At 54.6% G+C, this 6,885-nt stretch overlaps 1 long non-coding RNA gene across 1 annotated transcript; it reads right to left on the bottom strand.

The window, feature by feature from the left end:
• Positions 1-336: 336 nt before the first annotated feature.
• LOC122453973 lies at positions 337-2,004 on the bottom strand. The gene is made up of 3 exons (XR_006273246.1): positions 1,674-2,004; positions 934-1,021; positions 337-680 (listed from the first exon to the last, which is right to left on the bottom strand). It is a non-coding gene; the product is annotated as an uncharacterized LOC122453973 (long non-coding RNA).
• Between the last annotated feature and the right edge of the window lie 4,881 nt (positions 2,005-6,885).

Below are 6,885 nucleotides of genomic sequence, written 5' to 3'. Positions count from 1 at the left end.
GGATCTCACCTGCCTCCTGCTCCAGCCACCTGGGTACCTGCGGGGGCCAGCTCTGAGTTCTCATCCACAATAGGAAATGGTGGGATGCAGGGATCTAAGGATAAGTCCCCCGCCTCCCGCCCCGAGGAGGAGCATGTGCCACTTCTTGAAGCCAGGACCCAGGGGTCGGTCATCAATCCCACGCAAGCGTCTGTTCTCCATCCCAGCCTGAGCTCTCCCCTCTCCATCGCTCCGTCTCCCAAGGGTCACACTGTTACCAAAAGGTATGTGGGGGGGAGGGGGAGGTCCAGCCGCTTGCCACTCAAAAGCCAGTAAACAGGCCAGACTGGTGGAAACTTCACTTTATTTCAGATGCTGGCAACTGGAGGGGGGAGGGTGGCAGACATCTGTCCAAAGGCCGATCCCCACCCCCCAACAAGCAGGGGGTGACAGCTCTTATAGATGGGGCAGGGGTGGGGTGTTACATGCAAAAGCAGCACAGTCATCTCTGACAGTCATCTGCAAACTGATCATCAGTGGTCTGACCAGCATCATCTTGATTGTTTCAGGTAGTTAATCGTCAGTTCCAAGGTCCATTTTTTCCCATTTCTTTGTGGTCCATTCTCAGAACTTTGGCAGCTCAAGTCCTGGGTACTGTCTGGTCCTCATGTAGCTAACTTCTCCACCTGGAGTTTCAGTATCTATAAGACAGTTCACAGGATATGGCTCAGAATATTATCTATAGCCCTTGAGAAAGAACTAAACGTCCTTGACTACGCTTAATGACTACATTATTATTATTTAGTCTCCTTTGACTGTTTTCCTTTGTTTCAGCATTTCTCACTTCTCTGATTAAACTTATTCTTTGATTAAAGTTTTTCATAGGCAAAAGACAGGCAGAGGCCGTAGTGGGGTGGCAAGAACCATATGGTCCTGCTCCATTTCAGTACTTACCCCAGAAGACTTCACACAGAGGCCGGAAGCCTTGGGCTCTGCTTGGGCAAACTCAGGTCGAGACAGGGTTTGAGAATCTCTCTGGTCTCTGTTTGGTCACATGGGAAGGATGTTCTCTTAAGAAAAAATGCTGAGGCCTGGGTCTCACTCCTGTCAAATCTGCTTTGCATCCCTGTGTGATGAGGCTAGCTTGCAGACTTGCACCCAAGATGAAATGAAACAATGCATCTAATGTACCCTGAACAATGCCCATGTCCAGTAGGTGCTCAGTAGGGGCCTTTCCAGCTGTCCCTTGGGAGGCGCTGCCTCGCTGGTGGGCCCTGATGACAGAGGCACTCAGGTCCACTCAGGTCCCCCACATCTCCCCCTTCCACCGGCCCCCAGATCCAGCGTTTGCAGGCTGAATGATACGCGCCCGGAACTGGGGCCAAGACTCCGGCAGGCGCTCAAGATCAACAAGTGTTGGGTTTCCTGGTTGAGAACACGCACGTACACCATGTTCCCTCTCTCCAGAAGGAGGTGGCCGCTCCAAAGGCAGCCTCATGCGGCTCTGTCACCCTGACTCCCTCCCACCTCCCCTCTGCCCTTGACTTCCCCCCAGCTGCCTGGATCCATTCACCCGAGCAAACCCGCCACGGCTCCATCTCAGAGTGACGAGGGCCAGACATGACTGTCTGTACCCCCTGGGCCAGCTTCTAACCCTGGGTTCACAAGACCCTGGGGACTTGGCTCTGAAGTACCTCTGATCACATCCCCATTCTCCTCTGGAAGTCAAGGCCGGGCAGGGAGGGTGGGAGCCTGGCAGTGAAGGAGCACCAAGACCTCGGACCTGATCCTCAGGAGGCAAGTGAGCCCGGCGGACAGGCAGACACCGTGGCCGCCCCTCCAGCCATCTGGCTAAAGCTGCAGGTTCCCAGTTGGTGGACGGCCAGGGCCCTGCCTGTGGGAAGGTGGCATCATCACCCGACAGCCAGACACACTGAGGAGAAGCTCAGCACAAGCCCGTCAGCCTTTCAGCGTCAGGCGCAGGGGCTGCTGAGGGGAGGGAGGGGCAGCCCAGGGGGTCCCAGAGGCTCAGTCCTGTAAAAGCCCAACTCCAACTTCCACATCCTACGAGATGGACAAAAATGTGACCAAAAACCGACCCTCCGGCCTGGCTTTAATATTAACCTTCACCTTATCCAGGAGGCCACGTCTGGTCCTGACCCAGACCTGAATTTGAATCCTAATGAAATCCAGTCTGCAGCCAGACCTCAGTCTTTCTCCACATAGAGGGCTCAAGAAATCCTTGTGTGACAGCTTACCAAATAGAACTCAGAAACGCTCTGAGAGAAGACTCTGGAAAAGGCAAAGCAGATTCAAAGAGCAGCTCCTCTGTAGGAAACCCACCTGCAACTCCGGACCACAGCCCAAGACAGGGCCAGGGACTCGGGTGTCTGGGAGTCATGCTCCTTCAGCACCTATGGAAATGGGCTGAGGGTCCCCCAGGCACCTGGAGTCAATTAAGGTGTCTAGGAGCAGCGGACATAGATATCTGGCTTCCTGTCCTCTGGTCACCTGCTTCTGCTTGGAGGCCTCACTGCTCACACTGACCAGCTATTGATCCTTGGCATGCACTTGGGGATCCCTGCAAGGGCTGGGTCCCCTGCTCAGCACTTGGAGGTGATGTATGTGCAGGTCTTGCCCTCAGGAACCCAGCTGCGGTGGGGGAGGCAAGATTTATTCTACAAACATCTTATGCCTGTTCATCCTACAGGCATTGCACATCTGCAATTCCCAAGCTCATGGGTAAGAGTCCCACAGTGCAAGGCTTTGGAAATCTGCTTTAGGGGACACCCCATGTGCAGCTCCGTCTCTTCAGATGGACTCACATGTGTAAACCTTCAGGCCTGTGCATTTATTTATAAAGAGTATCCCTGGGACAGGATGGAAACTGTTCTTGGTCTGTGAGTCTGCCTTCTTCCCACGCAGACCTTCATCAGAAAACACACGACCACACGTAGGTTGCTCAGAGTGCATGAATGTGGCACAGAGAGAGCTAGAGAAACCAGTGGGTCCAGAATTCTGGAAGGGCATTAACTAACAAGTCTCTTGTGGGCATTGCTGGAGTGGACACGGCCAGTGTTTGCTTCTGTGTGGCTGTGACAGAAATTTTCTTTCTTTCCACTTTGTAGAAGATAAGAATACATCTGGCTTCAAATTCTCTGAGACTCCTTTCCTTTATGTGTATTGCCTCATGGTGGCAAAATGGTTGCTGCCTCACCAAGCCTCGTAGCAACATTCCAGTATCCCCTACAAACCTGACAGAGGGAAGCAGATGGTCAGAGGGAAGGGGACCCCCGCGTTGATGGGTGGAGAAGGCCTGGGTGGGTTCAGAAAAGTACATCAGCTCTTGGGGCTGCTGTGAATGGAAGGGAGAGGTCAAAAGTAAGGGTAGATCACAGCGGCTAGATCACAGAGGGCTGGAGGTTCAGCTGAGGGAAAGCTGTCCTCATCCTGCCCCAAAGAAGGATCTATTCTGTTCCTGCTTTCTCATAGTGACGGCTCATGTTTGCACAGAGCCCACGAGTCCAGGCTGCTCTAAATAGTTTACTGGCATTAGCTCACTTACCTGGCACAGAACTCCTCGGAGGTGAAGACTGTTCCCGCCTCCACCTTACCAGTGAGAAAGCTGAGCAGAGGGCAGACAGTCCAAGGTCACACCAGGAGGAAGTGGCTCCCAGGCTGTCTGGCTTCAGAGCACAGGCTCCGAGCCTCTACCCCACTCGACCACAGAAGCATCTTTGGGTGGCTGGGGCCTGGGACAGAAGTAGCCCAAGGCTGCATCCTCTGACCTCCTCCTCGGTTCTCCTTGACCCTCAGGGAGGCGCCTCTCCACTCCCAGCCAGGTGAGGATGCTGCTGACCTGGCCCTTCGAACCAAAGCCTTCAGAACTCCAGGCCCTCAAAGGCAGCTTGTCTTCCAGAGACAAAGCAGCAGACGCCAAGCCCCAGGGGGTGGGCTGTGGGCCAGGGACATGGTTTGGCTCCAGAACATCATAGAGCAATTTGCAACACCTTCAAACCTCCCAGAGCAGCCAAGAGAGGTAGGTGAGGCACAGGTCTGCGGGAGGAGGGCCAGGTGTTGGCTTACCTGGTCGGGGGGTGGGGGGAGGAGAGGAAGGCCCTGGCAGCCCACCCCTCCCACCAGCAGGCCGGCATTCTCCTCCACGCAGCACATTGCCTGGGCTCCCACATCCAGGTCCCAGCCTTGGCAGTCCTTACCTGTGAGATCCATCAGCACCCCAGCTTAGTCTCCGGGCTGCAGGGGTCTTCAAGGTATGAGAGCACGCATGCTCTCAGGTGGGGAGGCTGGCTGTGACCGGCCCCCCAGGACCATCCATCACCTTCAGCACTGTGGGCTCAGCCTGGGTTACCTGCCTCTTAGCAGATGCAGTGGATCATGACTGGATGGTTTAAAGCCCCCATTTAAGACAGCTGACGTTTCCCCTAGATCTGCTGTAGGCCAGGCATGATCTTATGAGTTTACTTCCGTTTACCTCCCTCTCAGTTCCATAAACACCTACGGGATAGTACTGCGTACCAGGCTCCCGGCGGGTGAGCCAGGCCCAGGTTATCCCCACCATAACCTCCACGGGGTGGACCGCCACTCAGGCTTCAGAGAAGTGACACGGAGGCTCAGAGAGGTCAGGCAGCTTGCTCAGGCTCACACGGCAGCCGTGGTAGGATTTGAACCCCATTGTGAACAACCCCAGGCTCTCGGGCTCAGTCCTGCGGAACAAGGCAGGGGGCACAGGGCCGGGCGCCTGAAGCAGGATGGTTGTGGGGGTGGGTGGTTGCGGAAGGAGTGGGCCCTCGAAGAAGAACAGTGACTCATCCGCTGGGAGACGTCATCACAGGTTACAAAACAGGCCTGGCCCATGCCAGACACTTCTTCTCCCTGACTCGTTTCTGTTTCTTCCCTGTCCTTCCACTCCCTGCTCCTCGGGCTCCTGGAGTACATTCTGTTCTTGCTGAACGGAGCAGGGCCACTGGGTTGCCCCATGAACCGAGGGCCCTCAACCACCGGGATCATCACTCCAGGCCGGGAGGCCCTGGGAGATGCAGTTGAAGGTGCGTCCAGAGCCCAGGCTGCCCAACCTGCAAGTCTGCAGGGCTCCCCGCGCTAACACTCAACTCAGTGCCAGGGCTGTTCCAGTGCCCAGGCCGCCTTTCAGTCTGGCCTCCTCCACGCCTCCCAGGTGCTCAGCACAGAAACCCTGTTCAGACGACGACACCCACCACCCACCTCCACACCCACAGGCTGCCCGCAACACTCCCTACAATTCCCTAATGTTGCTCATGGTCCTGGCGTTGCTCTTGCGTTTAGGAAACTCTCACTAAACTATCTAGATGTAAAAGGTCATCATATCTGCAACTTATTCTGAAACACTTTAGAAAAAAATAAATTTTGAGAGTTATAGATAAATGATGAGGAAGATGATAGATAATGGATAGACAGATGATAGATATGGGGAAGAGAGGGAGAGAAGGTAAATGTGGCAAAATATTAACATTTCAAGGAATTTGAGTGAAGGATATTGGAAATTCTTGGCACGATTTTTGCAACTTTTCCCCAAATTCGAAATTACTTCTTTAAACATGCAGAAAAATTAGAATAGGGAAATAAGTTTTAAAACCCACCCACCTAGAGCTTCATCTCCAGAAATGCCCTCCCAGTCATTGAGACTGGGTCTGGGACCCCTTCCAGGCCCTCCCCAACATCTTCCTGTCCCGAGTCACACTGCATTTTAATGAACTGTTTGCCACTTTAGCCAGTGAGTGCCTGGAGGACAGGGACTGTGTCGAATTCAGATCTGTGACCCGAATGATGTGTGTGTCTCTGCCTCTGGGCTCAGTGCTCTGAAAATACAACAGAAAGACGAGATGGTACCCCGTGTCCAGAAGCTCGCAGTGGCCTAGGGAAAGGAGAGGAGAGAATAACAAATCACGACACTTGTCTTGGACGGTGCAGACGTGCCACGTGGCTGCCAGCAGGCGCTCTGGCCAGAGCTACTTTCCTGAGACACCCAGTTACCTCCCCTCTCCCCCACCCCACCAGCTGACTCCGGTGAGCCTGGGCCCAGGATCTCCGAGAGCCAATGTCCCTCCAGGGAACTGGAAATCTGCAGAGAGGAAAGGCCGGGCTGCTGAGAGCCAGGGAATCGGGGAGGAAAGACAGGGTGGAGGGGACCCTGGGAGAGGCCCAGCCTTTCCATCTTTTCCTCTCAGGACTTATTCTTCGTGGGGCATCTACCTGTCCAGGCTCTGCTCCAGGTACAGGTGATACAGCAATAAAGGAAGCAAAACCCACATTCCAAGGAGCGGCTGTCCTGCTGCGGGAGACAGTCAACTCCGCACATCGTGAGCTCTACAGCCTGGGCTCTCTCAGCGTGGAGAAAATGACTCTGATTAGCGGGCTCTGTGCAGCGGTGGAAGGTGCCGGTCCAGCCCCGAGAGGATGGGCAGGTGGCAGAATCGAGGCCTCCAGCAGGGACACTGAGCCAGACCCTATTCTCAAGCTGTCACCAGGGAGGTGCTGAGAGACCCTCCCCCGCCTCCTTTGAAAGGCATACCTGCCTTTGTCCAGAAGCGGAAGGAAACCGCTGACCAAGACCTTGGCCAGGCATGATGATAACCACTCGCGTGAGTTGTCTCATAGTAGAAGGTTCCGACAAGGAACCTGCTGCCGAAAACTAAGAATTAGGGCAGGGCCAAAAAGAGGGAGGAGACTCCAGTCTGCATGTCCTGCCAGTCTCCCAGAAGCCTTCTTGCTGGAATCCACCTTGGCTGAGAGATGCGCACACAATGAGGAAAGACCTTGAGTCGGACCAAATATGAGCCAAGCAAGATGATCGTCCAGGGACAACCCAGAAGCTGAGCCCATCACCTTAAAACATGGGCCTGCAAGCCA

Source organism: Cervus canadensis, chromosome 15, assembly GCF_019320065.1.
Source record: "Cervus canadensis isolate Bull #8, Minnesota chromosome 15, ASM1932006v1, whole genome shotgun sequence".
Classification (NCBI taxonomy): Eukaryota; Metazoa; Chordata; class Mammalia; order Artiodactyla; family Cervidae; genus Cervus; species Cervus canadensis.
The sequence above is the reverse complement of the archived record's forward strand: the minus strand, read 5'-3'. Positions and strand labels throughout refer to the sequence as shown.